This window comes from Oncorhynchus nerka, linkage group LG2 (assembly GCF_034236695.1).
Source record: "Oncorhynchus nerka isolate Pitt River linkage group LG2, Oner_Uvic_2.0, whole genome shotgun sequence".
NCBI lineage: Eukaryota > Metazoa > Chordata > Actinopteri > Salmoniformes > Salmonidae > Oncorhynchus > Oncorhynchus nerka.
In genome coordinates, this window is record NC_088397.1 from 66634782 (window position 1) to 66654083 (window position 19302).

The 19302-nt window shown below is 42.6% G+C and overlaps 1 protein-coding gene across 2 annotated transcripts in view; it reads right to left on the reverse strand.

Moving 5' to 3' along the window:
* LOC115140095 (sodium-coupled neutral amino acid transporter 3-like) overlaps window positions 1-18841 on the reverse strand; it is a 75230-nt gene extending 56389 nt beyond the window's left edge. The window contains exon 1 of one of the 2 annotated variants that reach the window (XM_029678177.2): window positions 18611-18841. The gene's annotated coding sequence lies outside the window, so the exon portion shown is untranslated. The remainder of the gene's footprint in view (window positions 1-18610) is intronic. The other variant, XM_029678188.2, reaches the window with a different exon arrangement.
* Window positions 18842-19302: the final 461 nt, after the last annotated feature.

Here is a 19302-nt window from a genome sequence, read left to right on the forward strand (position 1 = left end):
CCCCAGTCCGAAGCCTGCAGCGATGGTCCCCAGTCCGGAGCCTCCAGCGACGGTCCCCAGTCCAGAGCCTCCAGCGACGGTCCCCAGTCCGGAGCCTGCAGCGACGGTCCCCAGTCCGGAGCCTCCAGTGACGGTCCCCAGTCCAGGGCATCCAGCGACGGTCCCTAGTCCGGAGCATCCAGCGACGGTCCCCAGTCCGGAGCCCCCAGCGACGGTCCCCAGTCAAGAGCTTGCAGCGACGATCTACGGTCCGGAGGTCCCGGTGTGACCTAATAGAAAATCTATGTTTTCTATTTCTTTGTTGTTTTTTTCGAGTGTGGTTCCCAATCAGAGGCAGCTGTCTATCGTTGTCTCTGATTGGGGATCATATATAAGTTGTGATTTTCTGTTTGGGTTTTGTGGGGTGTTATTTTCTGTTTAGTGTCTGTGCCTGACGGAACTGTTCGCTTTCGTTTTTGGATTTGTTATTTTTGTTTGAGTGTTTCTTGAAAATAAATATCATGAACAATTTCCACGCTGCGCTTTGGTCCACTCTTCCTTCCACCGACGACGAGAGCTGTTACACAATCATTTGAAGCTGCAGCTGGAAAGACTGCAAACTAGCTGCACTTCGTTTCATTTGACATTTTTTCAATTTACCTTTCTTTGTATATATCCATAAAAATGATGGCAGCTGATTCATGATTTTGACTGGCTGAAAAACGCTGCCTGTCTGTCTCGTCCCGACATGTTCATTACCATGCCACAACTAATTTGAATGTTGAAACAATGTTGCAAATGTCGGCGAGACAGACAGCAAGGTTGATACAAATTTCTGCTGTTGAAAACTAAATGTTAGTCTTAAAGAAATGTGATATAATGTCTAGATGATTTTATAGTGGATATCAAGTTTATAAAGTGCCTGGCTGGGCTGATGAGACAACGTATTGCACAGTCAGGTGGAACAGAGTAAATAGGCTTTTAACCTCACAGATTTAGCCGGTGGTAACTTGTGGAAAAGACACCGGATGGAATGCGGTTTTAACCAATCAGCATTCAGGATTAGATCCACCCGATGTATAATGTATAGCATTTTGAATATCTGTGTCTGTAGATTTATCCAATATACAGTTGAAGTCGGAAGTTTACATAGACTTAGGTTGGAGTCATTAAAACTCGTTTTTCAACCACTCCACAAATTTCTTGTTTACAAACTATAGTTTTGGCAAGCTTCTGTTAGGCTAATTGACATCATTTGAGTCAATCGGAGGTGTACCTGTGGATGTTTTTCAAGGCCTACCTCAGTGCCTCTTTGCTTGACATCATGGGAAAATCAAGATAAATCAGCCAATACCTTAGAAAAAGAATTGTAGACTTCCAAGTCTAGTTCATACTTGGGAGCAATTTCCAAATGCCTGAAGGTACCACGTTCATCTGTACAAACAATAGTACGCAAGTATAAACACCATGGGACCATGCAGCCGTCACACCGCTCAGGAAGGAGACGCATTCTTTCTCCTAGAGATGAACGTACTTTGGTGCAAAAAGTGCAAATCAATCTCAGAACAATTCCAGAACAACAGCAAAGGACCTTGTGAAGATGCTGGAGGAAACGTACAAAAGTATCTATATCCACAGTAAAACAAGTCCTATATCGACATAACCTGAAAGACCGCTCAGTAAGGAAGAAGCCACTGCTCCAGAACTGCCATAAAAAAGCTACGGTTTGCAACTGCACATGGGGACAAAGATCGTACTTTTTGGAGAAATGTCGTCTGGTCTGATGAAACTGTTTGGCCATAATGACCATCGTTATGTTTGGAGGAAAAAAGGGGAGGCTTGCAAGCCGAAGAACACCATCCCAACCGTGAAGCACAGGAGTGGCAGCATCATGTTGTGGGGGTGCTTTGTTGCAGGAGGGACTGGTGCATTTCACAAAATAGATGGCGTCATGAGGAAGGACAATTATGTGGATATATTGAAGCAACATCTCAAGATATCAGTCAGGAAGTTAAAGGTTGGTCGTAAATGGGTCTTCCAAATGGACAATGACCCAAAGCATAATTCCAAAGTTGTGGCAAAATGGCTTAAGGACAACAAAGTCAAGGTATTGGAAAGTCCTGAACTAAATCCTAAAGGAAATTTGTGGGCTAAACTGAAAAAGCTTGTGCGAGCAAGGAGGCCTACAAACCTGACTCAGTTACACTAGCTCTGCCAGGAGGAATCGGACAAAATTAATCCAACTTATTGTGGAAAGCTTGTGGAAGGCTACCCAAAACATTTGACCAAAGTTAACCTCTCTAGGATATGAAAAACTGAGTTTAAATGTATTCGGCTAAGCTGTATGTAAACCTCCGACTTCAACTGTATTTATATATATATATTTAAAATATATATATATATATATATTTGAACATAAGACCAAAAACAGGTGGGGGTCACATATACCCATTGATTCTTGAAGAGTATACCTTGTAAATGCCTCATGAGTTTAGTTCAACTGTCTAACCCCATCAGAACCCAAAATAGGAGCTTGTTTTACTTAATTGTTTGTAAACAATGTAATTGCAGGAAAACACTGTATAGCTTCAAAGCATGGTTAAAACTACAGTATTATTTTGATCTCATGGATGGTCCTTGCATCCATAGCCCTGTCTATGAATTTGAAAGTAGTTATTTTCTCCAGCCACGTCCCTAAACTGTTTGCCCAAAAATAAAATCTCATATTGTGCCACTGAGGTATTTCATTTTGTCCGCCTAGCTACCTGTCAAACTGAAATCCCCTGGGCCCTGAGTGACAACGTGTCTGACTAGAAAACATCTTATCTCTCTCTAGCGGGCTGAATGTTCAGTGTGGCGAGATTTACAACAGATTAAGAGATTACACTTTTCCACAAAATGTCTCTGATGAGCTGCTAATAGACGTCTCTCCCTGTGTGGCCAGCCATGTTTAAGAGGAAACCGTGGAGAGGAGAGTCTAGGGGCTTCTGACAGCCTGTCTATGTCTGTCCCTAGGATGACTAGATTAGACCAGAGCCACTCTCACTCAGATGGGAAATCAGGATTAAACTTCCCATGCTTGTCTCACACACACACACACTATGCTGCTAAAAATAGAATAGCCCCTCCATGTCACACACAGAGGCCTTTTGAGCAGCAGCAAAAGCAAGTGTGAATGGATGGATGGGGATGGATGGATGGATGGATGTAGAGGACTCCTGGAATAACCCTGCTTGGTAAACAGTTAGTTATGAAACGTGCTGGTAGACATTGTGGATGGGCTGAAAAGCCATCTGTTTATTCTCGTTCTACACACACAGCAATCAAAAGGTTGTGCTTCACACTCATCCACATTGCTATATTCATTTAATTCCACAAATACTTATGTGCGAGGGGGATACGCTGGCACCAGCTGTAATCATCAGCTTTCCTTTCAGCCTACTACTTGGCCTTATTTCAGCAGTATAACCATGCTCTTGTGACTGGACTGCTAAATGAAGTACTTAACCAACTGAATCAATCTACAGTACACATGGGACCCTTCAGCTCCACTCTATGTCTATGTGCCTTGAATATTTTGTTTCAAAGTGTAGTCCCAGTCAGTCACAGACCAATATATTGAATGACAGGTGAGGTTGCTGAGACACTAACAGAACACAGAGCCTCAGAGTAAGACACTTCTGATGCTGTAACAGACGTCCTCTCACCCTTTCACATCACAGACCTGTGACCCATGGCTACTGCTCTTGCTATTACATGCCTCTGACTCCCAGTGTGATCCGCCATCTGTGTGAATTGGAGATTAACTGGGAACTCAATTTGTCAGTCTGAGATGCTCCTCATCGCTCTCTCTCTCTCTCACTCGTATATATTGAATACTCCCTCCTTTTTCTGTTAATCTGATACATCACACATTACTCATAGAAATGAAGGCTGGAATATAAACATTGTGATGAAGAGAGTGGGAGATACACAGTATTGCAACCACAGCAATAGCTTGGAATCAGGCCCTTATTGTCACGAATCTCACCGAAGATGGTGCCTCTTCCTATTCGGGCGGCGCTCGGCGGTCGTCGTCGCCGGCCTATTAGCTGCCATCGATTCCCTTTCCGTTTGTTTCTGTTTATTGGGTTTAATTGGGTACACCTGTTTTGAGTTAGTGTTTGTTTGTAGGCTATTTAAGGGCACTAGGCCCGCTGGGTATTTGTGCGGGCTTGTTCTCTGTTATTTTGGTGTTGGTGTAGAAGTGTATTCCTCATTATTTTCCGGACAGTTTTAGTCCTGTGTATTTTGGACGGGTGGTTTCTTACGCCCTAGTGTTGGCATGTCCATGTCTCCGCTGTCGTTGGAATAAATGGATTCACGTACGACATTACCTGCTCTCTGCGTTTGACTCCTCCACCGCACCATTTGTAGAAGTCGTAACACTTATCTGGAAAACAGGCACACAGAAAATCTGCGGCTGCTTGGCCATGGAAACCCTTTTCACGAGCTCCTGACGAACAGTTCCTGTGATGAAGTTGCTTCCAGAGGCAGTTTGAAACTCGGTAATGAGTGTTGCAACCGAAGACAGGTGTTTTTTATACGCTACGCACTTCAGCAATCAGCTGTCCCGTACTGTGAGCTTGTGTGGCATACCACTTTGCGGCTGAGCCGTTGTTGCTCCCATACGTTTCCACTTCAAAATAGCAGCACTTACAGTTGACCAATTTGATGAACTGGCTTGTTGGAAAAGTGGCATCCTATGATGCTGCCACATTGAAATTCACTGAGCTCTTAAGTAAGGCAATTCTACTGCCAAAGTTAATCTATGTATATTGCATGGCTGTGTTTCCAATTTTACACACCTGTCAGCAATGGGTGTGGCTGAAATAGCCATGTATTGCATCTTAGCTGACATACCTGCTTGCAAGGTCGGTAGACTTTAGAAAACCCAGCAATTACTAAATGTACTGAATAAGACTCAAATTCCTTTCAATCTTTTACCCAGATTTTATCAGAGATGCAGGCAGCTCAATAGGTATGCTTAGATATGCAGAAAAATATACATATTTTTGACATAGAATTAAACATAATTATTATGGCTCTAGATTACAGGGAATAGCTGTTTCAGGTGTTTGAAAAATGCAAAATTGTCCATCTTCTAGGCCTAGCACCCATCCAGACCATCTGCCGGCCATCCTCACGTACTTTGTGCTCCCTCAGATTTTTTGGATGCATGACGCCCCTGTATATGTGCGTGTGTGTATGCGGCCTGTGGGCTCAGGTTGTCGGCAGTGTGTGTTTGTGTGTGTTTGAGTAGGTGTGTATCTGTGGATGAACTCTAATGCAGCGTGGAGGTGTTTGGAAGGGAGTAGAGCTGAGCTGTGTGGTTCCAGTGTCCTACGGCTGGCTGGCTGGGCTGCGTGAAGAAGGAGCTGCAGCTGGGTGACTGGAAATGTGATTTATTTATAGAGCAACCCGCATCACATCCTCACGCTAACTCACATTCTCACACTTTACACCCCACAGGGAGGAAGAGACACTGTAGAATCCTACATCACACTGGTAACAAGACCACAGCACAGCTAGATCAAATAATCAACCAGGAAATGGAGGACACAGGTATGAGGGTCAGCATGTAGAACATAGGTAGAGAACACTGGTAAGAAACATAGGGGGAAATCTTAACGTCCACTTTTAAGTCAAAATGCTCACTTAGTCTTCCATTGACACCAACACTCAGTGAAAATGAAGTGGAAGATAGGATTCGCCCCATTGAGTACAGGTACGAGACTAATGATACATGTAGAAGGATAGAGACCCAGTGGTACAGTATATCAGAGCGAAACACAGACCAAAGGACAACAGTTGAGAGGTCAGGTAATATTGGCAGATGGCAGTGTAGGTCACTAGTAGCAGACCAGAAGAAGAGGGCTTAACATATGAGTAGTGTTTCCACAATACAGTGGAATGGAAGACCGAACAGATGATGTAAAACAGGTGAGAGGGACCTGGCTCAGGTGTATTGGTCAGATATAGGTGTTTGTAAATACTGATACCAGGATCAACATTGTCAGAATGAGAACAAGAATTGTGGCTTCATAAGGTAGACGACTGCATCCTCTCCTTCACTTCTTTGTAAAGGAACAAAGACAAATTGTATTGCTGAAAAGGTTTCCACCAGAAAAGGTTTCCATGGATATGTTTCCACTGGAAATGTCTGGTTGATAATTGTTATCTACTTTATGTTTTTTTCTTAAAATCATTTCTCAATAGATTGTATGACTGCTGAACAGATAAGAGGCTAGCAATAACGTGGAACAATGATATGATTGATCAAATATCCCACTGGTTCATGAGTGTGCACTAAGTTCGAGATCACTCTGACAATTATGTGGAAGGACAGATTGAAGATGCTGAGCCTTACTAGCTGCTATACCTCATTCTGTCAGATGTTTAGTAAAAAAGACTATGCTGTGGCAAGCTGTCACAATCCTCACATGGAGGATTGAACTTGCCTGAAGTACATGAACAGTGTTCTAACTCAAGTTCTAACGGTTTAGTGGAATGTCTGTTCATTCATACAGTACAACAGCTCAATTTCTCTTGTATATTATGTTAGAGAAGGATTCAGGTCAAGTGTAAAAAAAACACGCAAAAAACACCACTTTAAAACAAACACAAGTACATAAGTACATTTAATCGTTTCCGACACAGAAAATGTACCATAGCTCAAATTTCCTCAAGAAATTGATCAGTCTTCGCCAAACAGGTAAGACTGTACCAACGTCAGAAGTACTTTTCTATAAGTTCACAGGGCCAGCCGGCTGTATAGTTTACACTGTGGCTCCAAACATCCATAGCACGAGACAGCTTGTTTGTGGCACTGGGCAGGATGCTTGGCATAAATGAGAGCATTGGCAAAGCAGTATCAGGCATTGACCCATGAGGAAACCTCCATATGGCTAGATGGTATGCTTGTGTCAGCTGTGAAAATGGCAGAGGATAGTCAGCACATGGGCTTGTAGTCTGTATGTATGGCTGTTGCTCCTCCTACACCACTCAATGCCAGCTCATCCTTATATCAGTCATGTGGCCCCAAACAAAGGAGCAAATTCTGCTGGTTCCCCCACCTCCTCTCTATTTATTTATTTTTAACCTTTATTTAACTGGGCAAGTCAGTTAAGAACAAATTCTTATTTACAATGGCAGCCTAGAAACAGTGGGTTATCTGCCTTGTTCAGGGACAGAATGACAGATTTTTACTTTGTCAGTTTAGGGATTAGAACTAGCAACCTTTCAGTTACTGCCCCAATGCCTAGGCTACCTAGGCTATCTGCCACCCCTACTCTAGCACATGGATGAGGAGAGAGATTATCACAGGGGCAACCATCCAGCTGGAAATTCAGTGAGTGGCCTCCACCATGGTTCAGCAGCGTGGACCCAGCTACATCACATGCCATGGTACCAGGTGGGTCTAGGGATAGGCTAACTCCACTGTCATGGGACTTGTGAGCACAAGGGCTTTATGTTCAATTCTTTCAAAAGCATTTATAGTTCACAAAACAGCTGAGATAAGTACTAGGCCTCCATTCTAAGAACTGTGAGATGTGTGTGTAACAACATTAAATACAGCTAGCCCACCAAGGACAGTCCTAACCGGGTTGACTTCAAAGTGCCAATGGAAACGAGGATTTAGAAACAGAAATGTAGGGCTCTGGCTCTGCTGAGTGAGGACAGAGTGATCCATTCAGAATGGAAAACGTCACTACTGATGTGCAGTTCTTTTTTAATGACTCTTTTACTGACTTGAGAGCAATGCGACATTTGAGTGGCACCTCTCAGATTTTACTTAGTTTGTTCGGGCACATATTTGCCCGGATCCGGTGTGACTTATTTATTGTTTCACTGTTTGCACGGTTGACATTATAATAAAAGCGATCAACTTTAAATCAAGTTGCCTCCTCGTTTTTTCTTCTGCCCCCCAGAAAGATCATCATGTAAAAACGCAGTGATCCTTCTGCAAAATTATCCTATCATGCCACACTGATTTCAGACCTGCTCTCTTATTTGTACATAGAGGTTATGGGGAGGGCTGGTGTTGTAAGTAACTGATCTTGACACAGGTCTTGGTAATGGTGGTCAGCTCGTGAAGAGGTCCCTACGTAAAATTACGTCAAGGATCGTCTTCCTACTGAATTTGAATAGAGGGAAAGCCACATAAAAAAAATTGATAGGAAAAACGTATAACCCCTGGCTTGTCATGCAGAAATCAAAATTGGAAGAAGGTGGGGCACTTGTGTCTAGAAACGACTGGAGGTATTATTCTAGAAAAACAGTGGGTGGAATGAATGTACAGTAAATTAACATCCTATGCCAAACACATAAAATATATATATATATTTAATTAAAAAACAAAAACAAAGAGCCCCCAGAAATAAGGTTTTTGAATATGCCCGAACCAAGGCGCATTTGGTGGTAGCAAGCCTTATAGACAAGGCTAGAGGGGACACCCAGGTTATAGTTAACACTAACAATTAGTCTTCAGAACAGCCTTAGGAGGCTAAACGTCACAGCCACAGGCCTGCTCGTGGCTTTAATTAAGCAAGAAATTGACTCTCAGGAGTTAAATGGATTTGACATGGGGAGAGTCATTGTGGAATGTTTTGAAAACTAAGGTAGAACTTTACCTTCATAGTATAGAACAAGTTTGTAATCTGAATATGTGCTTCATATTATCACATATGCACGAGGCCTATATATTCTCATATGTGTGTTCTGGTGTAGCCTACATTTGAAGTTATATTCCGATATTGTGATATTTGTTCTACTGCCACATGTCTTGTAAGCCCCACAGCTGAGTATGTACGTATGCATATGGCGTGTGTTCTGCAGTATCGTCTAAGAATTTTGCTCTACATTTGATGTCTAGAAAATTAGGCTATAAGAAATTCTGACTTGTGTAAGCCCCTTAACTATACTAAAGTATGTGGGCATACTGAAGTCACGTCTAAAATGCTTTGAATTAATCAGCACCTTGGAGAGTGCTGTCCATTTCATCACCATAGATAGTAGGCTACTTCCCTGTTTACTCTGTCTGCTGCGCTGTTGTGTTTGACACTTTTTTCTCAATGTGTTCTGGTACCTCAGAGCCCCCCCAAATAATCCTCCTTCTCACGTTCACTATGTGTTCCTGGACCTTCCAATTTACAAATTAAGCACTGCTTGAGAGTCATGATTTGTTTTTCTTAGTGACTCGTTTATTTTGTCTTTTGTTTGACCTTCTGGACGGCTTTCATTAGTTACCACAGCCACAAAGTCAGAATTATGGTAAAATTGGCTATTATGGTAAAAATTTATGAAAAAATCTGATTTTTATCATATAAATTGTAGAAATAGGCAGGGCTTATGACTTTGTGGCTGTGGTAACCAGTGACGACCCTGCCGGCCGCAATTACTACATCAGGATTAATACGCACTCCTCCGGCTCAGCGCCCCTAGAGACATGGTCCGACCAAATGTAAAATAGATCATGCTGCAGTCAGCAACAACAGCATAGAGAAGAAAAATACCTATTTAGAACTGGTAATTGATCACATGGTGCAAGACTGAATGCAATGAATTCATTACTATTTTGTAGAACCAAAACATATTGTGCTTATCTACCTCACGTCAGTCAAGCAATGCATTCCGTCAAGAGTTGTTCACAATCTAGTCCGGTTGCGGCCACAACTAAACCTTGTTTCAAATGTATCAAGAAATAATATTGTTTGTATGCCTAGCAAACAACAAATGTACATTGTTTAAAGCACACAAGTCTCAGTCACAAATTACCAGGGCCGGCCCACCCTTTAGGCAGGATTAGGCAGCCACTATGGCAACAGATTGATGAGGGCGTCATTTTCCTTGCTAAACTGACAAAGACGCACCTCCAACAAAACATAAAACCAAATGTTATTTGTCACATGCGCCGAATACACTGGTGTAGACTTTACCGTGAAATGCTTGCTTACAAGCCCCCCAACGATGCACAGTTTACCCCTTCAACGCATACGATCACATATTTGTGATCATAGTTGACTGGTCCCTGCTACGTACCATCACAAATATGTGATTGGAACAGCAGCAACAGAATATATGATGCAACAAACCTGTCTAAACAGCATTGTTGTCTGAAAAGCATCTAAACAATGTTTTGTACTGCTGGGAAATAAAGCTATTCACAACTTTATTCCTAAATTTCACCTTTTACTGTAAAAGACAAATGCGAACTACATCATCCAAACATCACACGGAACACATCCACAGCCAAACTCATCCCATAAACCAGTCTCAATAAGGTTGCGCTGACAAAAAAACAAATCATAAGTTAGCGACCTAACAGCTAGACTTGTTAAGAATGTACCACAACTCTGGTGAGCACACCAGAGAAATGTAATATTGTTTAGAGAAGAGATGCATGTCAGCTAAGCTAACAGCAGCTACATTTTTGTTTATGTTTGAAAAGTGAAAACTCCCTAATCCCAGAATGCCATTCACTACAAGACGCTAATAAATAAAGTCAAAGTCAAAGCCCATTGCCTGAAAAATATGAATTTAGTTTGGCCACTTTTCAGCATTTTACAAATCTTCGATGTACTTGTACCCAGTGCATACAAGAACTGGAGCACATGACTTGACAAGTCATTTACCATTTTTGACAAATCACAAAGCAAATAAAATGTTATCACCTCACAGATCCTCACCCCAAATACAAGCCTACTACCTAGCCTAACCATAGCGTGAAAGCTAAACAGGGATGAAACCATTTTGGGGGGTTTCATTTCATTTGTGTTGGGTGTTTTTGTAACGTTCTGGGTGTAGTGGGTGCGAAGTCAGGCGCAGGAAGCAGAGAGTACAGGGTAGTGCTTTTTATTGCACACACGGCGAACATATGCCACCCCACGAAACACAGAGCGCACACAAAACAAATGCCCCAAACACTGGGACTCAAACAGTCCGGAGAAAAGCCCACGAACGAAACACGTCAACATCAAACGTGCACAGTAGGAACACAAAACAATCCCGCACAAAGAGCAGGCGGGCCTACTGGCTAACATAGCCCGACTAATCCGCCTACACACAAAACAGGTGAAACCAATAAACAGAAAGGGGAAAATGGATCAGTGGCAGCTAGTAGGCCGGTGACGACGACCGCCGAGCGCCACCCGAACAGGAAGGAGAGCCACCTTCAGTAGGAGTCGTGACAGTTTTTTGTCCATGGGTGATAGAAATCGGTGGAAGATAGCTTGGGGGGATATAATGCAAGAAATATTACTATGATGGGGGAATTATCAATAAATGGGGGGCAAACACAGGGCAAGTTTATACACTGACTAAAAATAAACCCTGGAAAGGGGGGTATGAGCTGAGGTACCATAGTTACAATCTGATACCTCGTTCAAAACAACTGGGAACTTGGAAATCTACAACTTCCACTTCAATGCGTTCAAGACAACTGGGAACTGTGAAAAAAAACAAAACAAGCTCTAACTGGAGAAAATCTCATCAATCTCGGAATTCCAACTCGGGAACTTTAGGCCTCTTTCTAGAGCTCTGACCTTCCGACCTGAAAATCACTGACGTCATGATTTGACCTCGTATTCAAGTTCCCAGCTGTCTTGAAAGCATCATAAGTTAGTCGAGTGAACTATCCCTTGTTATAACATCTTTGGTCTGATAGACGCTTACGTGACAACCATAATGCATTGTATGATGTCAACAAACATGGCGCCACACATAGCTGGAAAATAGCTTAGCATTAGCTCATCATAATCAGTACAATCTTCAAAAAATAATTTTACACACATCATATGTGTCCATTACAATTCGTGCAGGAATCGGAACGCATGACTTGTCACCAGTACTTGAAAACGTGAATAAAACATACATACATACGTTATGCTACAGTAGAAACAAGAACATGATATACAGAAAATAAGGTACTTACTTTGATAGGAATGCACACGTCCAAAGTTATTATTTGTAAGGAAAACAACAATGAAGGCAATACGGCCACCAGCCAGAAAATATGCCAGGGGGAAAAGGTTTGTGCAAAGTCTGTTCTGACTGGAGATGCGCAATGTCTTCATACTTGATGTGGGGAAACATTGGGGAAGTGCTTGGACTCTCGATGAAGAGAGAAGTTTGCCCAGCTCAGTAAAGATCTCAAACATAAATTGTCCGCAATAGTGAAATTAGCTACTTCTTATGTGAATTAATGAGGAGGCGCAACACTCCTCAATTCAAACTGTTGTCAGAAAATAAAACTTGTTCGAAAATAATTTGAAATGTAGAAGTTGAAACATAGCCTATAGATAATTAGCAGGCAGCGTGTCTTGGTTTGAGGGCAGCGCGGGTTAACTGTCCTGTTGCGTAACATGCATAAAATAAACTCACATTGGGGCAACTGTTAGAGATATTTGGAACTCACATTTGAAAAGCTTTAAAAATATAATACAAATAAAATAGTAACACAAGAGAAATAAAATAAAATACACAAGAATGGAGCTAAACTCAGCAAAAAAAAGAAACGTCTCTTTTTCAGGACCCTGTCTTTCAAAGATAATTCGTAAAAATCCAAATAACTTCACAGATCTTCATTGTAAAGGGTTTAAACACTGTTTCCCATGCTTCTTCAATGAACCATAAACAATTAATGAACTTGCACCTGTGGAACGGTCGTTAAGACACAAACAGCTTACAGACGGTAGGCAATTAAGGTCACAGTTATGAAATCTTAGGACACTAAAGAGGCCTTTCTACTGACTCAAGGTCCCTGCTCATCTGCGTGAATGTGCCTTTGGCATGCTGCAAGGAGGCATGAGGACTGCAGATGTGGCCAGTGCAATAAATTGCTATGTCCGTACTGTGAGACACCTAAGACCGCGCTACAGGGAGACAGGACGGACAGCTGATCATCCGCGCAGTGGCAGACCACATGTAACAACACCTACACAGGATACGTACATCCGAACATCACACCTGCGGGACAGGTACAGGATGGCAACAACAACTGCCCGAGTTACACCAGGAACGCACAATCCCTTCATCATTGCTCAGACTGTCCGCAATATGCTGAGAGAGGCTGGACTGAGGGCTTGTAGGCCTGTGGTAAGGCAGGTCCTCACCAAACATCACCGGCAACAACGTCGCCTATGGGCAAAAACCCAACCAGACAGGACTGGCAAAAAGTGGTCTTCACTGATGAGTCGCGGTTTTGTCTCACCAGGGGTGATGGTCGGATTCGCGTTTATCGTCGAAGGAATGAGCGTTACACCGAGGCCTGTACTCTGGAGTGGGATCGATTTGGAGGTGGAGGGTCCGTCATGGTCTGGGGCGGTGTGTCACAACATCATCGGACTGAGCTTGTTGTCATTGCAGGCAATCTCAACGCTGTGCGTTACAGGGAAGACATCCTCCTCCCTCATGTGGTACCCTTCCTGCAGGCTCATCCTGACATGACCCTCCAGCATGAACATGCCACCAGCCATACTGCTCGTTCTGTGTGTGATTTCCTGCAAGACAGGAATGTCAGTGTTCTGCCAAGGCCAGCAAAGAGCCTGGATCTCAATCCCATTGAGCACGTCTGGGACCTGTTGGATCGGAGGGTGAGGGCTAGGGACATTCCCCCCAGAAATGTCCGGGAACTTGCAGGTGCCTTTGTGGAAGAGTGGGGAAACATCTCACAGCAAGGACTGGCAAATCTGGTGCAGTCCATGAGGAGATGCACTGCAGTACTTAATGCAGCTGGTGGCCACACCAGATACTGACAGTTGTTTTTAATTTTGACCTCCCCTTTATTCAATTTCTGTTAGTCACATGTCTGTGGAATTTGTTCAGTTTATGTCTCAGTTGCTTAATCTTGTTATGTTCATACAAATATTTACACATGTTATGTTTGCTGAAAGTAAACGCAGTTGACAGTAAGGACGTTTCTTTTTTGCTGAGTATAGTACCAGATCAATGTGCAGAGGTACAAGGTATTTGAGGTAGATACAGTATGAACATGAAAGCAGGGTAAAGTGATTAGGCATCAAGATAGATAGTACTAAGAGTAAAATGATGAGTGTATGCATGTGTGTGTGTGTAATGTGTGTGTATGTGTGTTTGTGTTGTGTCAGTATGCATGTGTGTGTTGTGTGCGTATGTAGTGTACGTGTATGTGAATGTGTGTGGGTTTTGTGTAGGAGTGCCAATGTAGTGTGTGTGAGTGAATGTGTATATGGTGTGTATATACAGTGTATAAACCTCACGTAATTCTGCCTAAAAACAATTACTATTTATCTCTATGAGTGGCATATGGGCTTTTTCGGTGAGAGTTGATGTCGCCCTGTGATAAGAAGTAGCCACTTTGTCAAAGGCAGGGGAGCAAAATATTTTGATTGTCCATTCCCAGCATGCCTCTCCGGGGTGCTGTTGGAGAGACGCATCGCTGTGGTGCTCCACCAACGTTCCGTCATAAAATCATGTAACAGAAATTAACATTTTAGTCATTTAGCAGACACTCTTAACCAGAGTGACTTACAGGAGCAATTAGGGTTAAGTGCCTTGTTCAAGGGAACATCAACAGATTTTTCACATAGTCAGCTCAGTGATTCAAACCAGCAATCTTTCAGTTACTGGCCCCATGCTTTTAATCTCTAGGCTATATAGCAGATATAGCCTATGGAAGAAAGAGTACATATAATGAGACATACACTTTTTTTTACATGTAATGAGACAGACACTTTTTACAACAAGCACATTTCTCAGATCAAATAGCCTAACCTAAATGGCGCCCAATCATATAAAACTGACCTTGTGTGCTGACGTTAACAAACACCATATCCTAAAAACAGGACTGGTCAAAGTAAAATAGACAGTATGGAATGGACAATCAGGCTAATCACAACTGTTGTCCAGGAGTTTCACCCCGTGGGCTAAATTGTCATGATCAGTGGTTTCAAGTTTCTATCAGTCATTTTTTGTTGAGCTGGTCATAGCGGGGGAAAGAATACTTCTGCATTTCCCGCTGTTCTCATTGCAAATAGGCTCAGGATAACTCCTGATAAACAGGTAGCTGAAATTTACAGCTTAAATAGCCAAATTGATTTGTCACAGGAATCAGGATTAAAAAAGCCATTGCAACTGCCTGTTGGCAAATGGTAGGACATTCATAAAATTCCATTGCAAGTGACACTGTAGGTTACACCCCAGTAAGCACGGACTAACGCCAACTATTTGTTAGCTTAGCTGAAACAAATAGATTAGTACCTCTCCTCACTGATGTCACAATGAGGCCATTGACATCGCAGAGGGGTAAGAGCATGTCTCTGAGTCTGGCCTACTTCTAATTCTAGCCCTGCATCCTGTGCCTAATAGACACCCTGATCACTGCTGAGTGAAAGAGCGTAACTCTGGATGTCCTCCATCAATGCACTCTTACGCACTTCCTCAGATGTTAAATTGAACAGATGAGTGACATAACACATGAGCTTTCCTGATGCAGTGGCCTCAATTTCCAAAACTCAGACAAGTTTTAGCCTGGTCTATTAGACTCTGGGATGAAACAGCTTTATGAAATAGAAGTTGTGGAATTGTGTGGTGGACCCGGAGGCATTCCCACAACCAAATTAGACACTAAACATTTCATTTGAGGTTTTCATCATTTTATCTTAAGCGAATCTAAAAGTGTGTGTTCTGGGTATTCTGTGAAAGTAAGAGTCTCAAACACTCTTTTGAAACTGTTCAAATGGGGCCTCCCGGGTGGCACAGTGGTTAAGGGCGCTGTACTGCAGCGCCAGCTGTGCCATCAGAGTCCCTGGGTTCGCACCCAGGCTCTGTCGTAACCGACCGCGACCGGGAGGTCCGTGGGGCGACGCACAATTGGCCTAGCGTCGTCCGGGTTAGGGAGGGCTTGGTCGGTAGGGATGTCCTTGTCTCATTGCGCACCAGCGACTCCTGTGGTGGGCCAGGCGCAGTGCGCGCTAACCAAGGTTGCCAGGTGCACGGTGTACCCTCCGACACATTGGTGCGGCTGGCTTCCGGATGCGTGCTGTGTTAAGAAGCAGTGCGGCTTGGTTGCTCAGACAATTAAAAAGATTACAGGTAGTTTTCCCTCTCAGACTAGGGATTTACAAAGTACTTCAATGTACAAACAGAACTTATAAAAGAGTTTGGTTTTCATAGCTGAGCCTTGACTATATCTGATCAGACATACTTGTAGGTTTAATAGGTTCCTGAGATGTTCCTTATCATTCTGTTACACTTTGAAAGCCCCTGAGTTGAATTGAACAGGAGCCCACAGTAAGCAGTGGCTGGATTTAACTATGTGGGGAAACAAAAGTTATTAACATGTTATAACATAGGTAATAACCACACCAATCGTAAAGCTCTCCAATGTAGTTTCTACCACACATTTCTGACCTGGCTGCAGGTAACCATCATATTACGGTGAGGGGGGTTGAGAGTATAAAATGAATTTGTTGTTGAAGTTGATGTTCCCATCATTTCATTAATTCAGCGAGACAAAGCAAATCACAGCATCAAAACACTTGACAAGACAGTGGCTTATGTCTTCCCACAGTCTACATCTCTAGGCCTCAAGTCTCTGTAGGGGAGTTCAGTCTTCCTGCATTGCATGAGTTCAAAAATGTCAAATGTAATTCATTTCATGTTGACTTGTTATTCCTGCAGAGGTAGAGCAATACATGCAGGCAGGAGTGGGATACATTAGGTAGAAAATACTTTGATACAATAAGATAGGGATAGAGTGAACCCGTCTACTTAGCAGGTCATTAACTCTCACGCCACCATAGTGAAGATGATACAAGGAGCTATAATGTGGGATTCCATTACATGAACAGCACAAACCAAATGCACTTAAGTTTGAGATTCAGAGAGAGCATGGAAAACCATCTGTGAGACAAGTATCCTACTAAGGCACTCACTACTAGGTAATTATTACAATACTTGGACTGTGATTCAAGTCATACTGCAAATGTGTATCAAACAAGGTAATAGAGAGAAAAACTGAAAAACACTTGTCAGCCGAGTTTAATTATGTCACATGGATAACAACTCACAAAATGGGAAAAGGATGACACTCTCTCTCTCAATCTCTGGGGGGGGGGGGGGCAAATTAGGGTTTTGTAGGGGGGGCCTTGAGTGCCTTGCTCAAGGGCACTGACAGATTTTTCACATTGTAAGCTCAGGTATTTGAACCAGCTACCTTTCGGTTACTGGCCCAAAGCTCTAAACGCTAGGCTACCTGCCGTCCAGTCAGTAACAAAATTACAAAAAGTAATGTTCACAGTCAAACATGTCACTCTCAAAGGATGAAAATCAAACCACTGATCCAATAAGCCTACACACCAAATAAATTAATATGATATGCTACTAAGTTGAGCTCAATCAAAAACGACGCTACATAAACACACACACACACACACACACACTTGTGTGAATCTGTAGTTCAAAGCACACAGCTCTGGCTGGAGCATTCAGTCCGCTCAGCAGTAAGCCAGTGCTCTGGAGTGGGGGTGGGGGCTGGAGGGGGAGAAGGTGAAGGTGGAGAGAGTGAGACAGAGCATGACTCACTGACGAGCCAGCTTTTTCAAATATAGAAACAGTAGTCTTGACAAGCCGACAGAACAGTAACTCACGCCTGCTCCCTCCTGTCAGCTCCAGCAAACACAGTAGTCTCACCTGCTGCCCTCCCTACAAATACCCCTCAGAAGGGGCTCCGCCCTCTGGGGCTTCTCAGCAACCCAGGTGTATCTAGAAATGCTTGTTATCTGTCTAATGCATAGTGACCCAGAGTTACAGGGTGGGGGGTGTACAATAGATAATACAACTCAACACACCATATAAAAACGTGTTCCTAAATGCACTATAGGCTTCTGTTGTAGGCTACGTCAATTACAGGGGCCTGATTTGCAAAGGGCAAATTAAAACTTTATTGGACTGGCCTATATGATAATAGAGGAATATCTGCCAATAATATGCTATAGTATATGCTAGGTTTAAGTAGTAAACGAGAAGGGGGATACGGATAGCCTATTAAAAATGCCACAGCATCTATTGAAGTGTCGAAGAAATGTGGCAAATATGCCATATGCTGAATACAGACATTTGTATAACATAAACTAATCGCGAATAAAGTATGAACGATCACTAGCTGTCTTTTTCTGAACTAGATTTTGAAATTGTAGATGACGAAGGCATTATCACCCAGCGTGGCTGCGCAAGTTACAGTATCACCTTGCGAAAGAGCAAGATCCACGAGCACTGTCTGAGAACTGTTACTTCAGTATTATAACGCCACAATAATGTAACAATGTAACAAGAATGTAACAGCACTCTTTAGGTAAAAGTAAATCGAGAAGATATGTCTTACATTTCAAAAAATGTTTCACAGTATTATTTTTCATTGGAGCGACCATTTGGCTCTAGGTGGCAATCCTATTCGATAACAGGTTCATAATATGAATAGTTGTGACTGTTTGATAGCTATATTTATTCTATATTCAGTAGACCACAAAGGGAATGACGAGGGTGACGAATAGCCGACTATGAATATGAAAATACATTCACTCCACTGAAAATTGACGGTGAATAATAATCTTACCAGAGAGAACTAGAGTGCCACTGTGCCAACTCCGGATATCTCCACACGGATCTTGCCTCCGCTGCTTTACTGTTTTTCCTTCATCTAGTGGCTTCTCTTCTTTCTGTTACCTGTTAAATGGCAAAAAAGTATATATATATCGTGATCCCTGTTCGCTCCTTCTCAAATGCTATGTAAATGTCATGTGTTCACGAGTAAAATTCTCCTGATCTCTTAAAAGTGGGATGTCGAGTGGGTCCAGGGTCCGCCTACTGCATGCAACCTCCAATCAATTGGTTCTCTCAAGTGCGGTTCCCAGAGCACAACAAAATTACATTCTTGCACTGTGCTTGCTACATACAGTAGCAGCCTAAATGTCTTTCTTTGTTCTGCACTTTAATTGGACGTTGAATAAACTATACAAAAATAATGATATCCATATGCATGGTTGGTTTTTGATACATTTTTCTGTTTTCTCACTAAACTGCATTGTAGATCATAGAGATTTACCCAATAATATGGAAGAGAGCATATCACACACAATAGACTGGGTTTTATTTGATGTATTCTCATTCCTTTAGTGATTTAGTTCTATTCTTATGCAAATCTACATACAGTGGGGCAAAAAGGTATTTAGTCAGCCACCAATTGTGCAAGTTCTCCCACTTAAAAAGATGAGAGAGGCCTGTAACTTTCATCATAGGTACACTTCA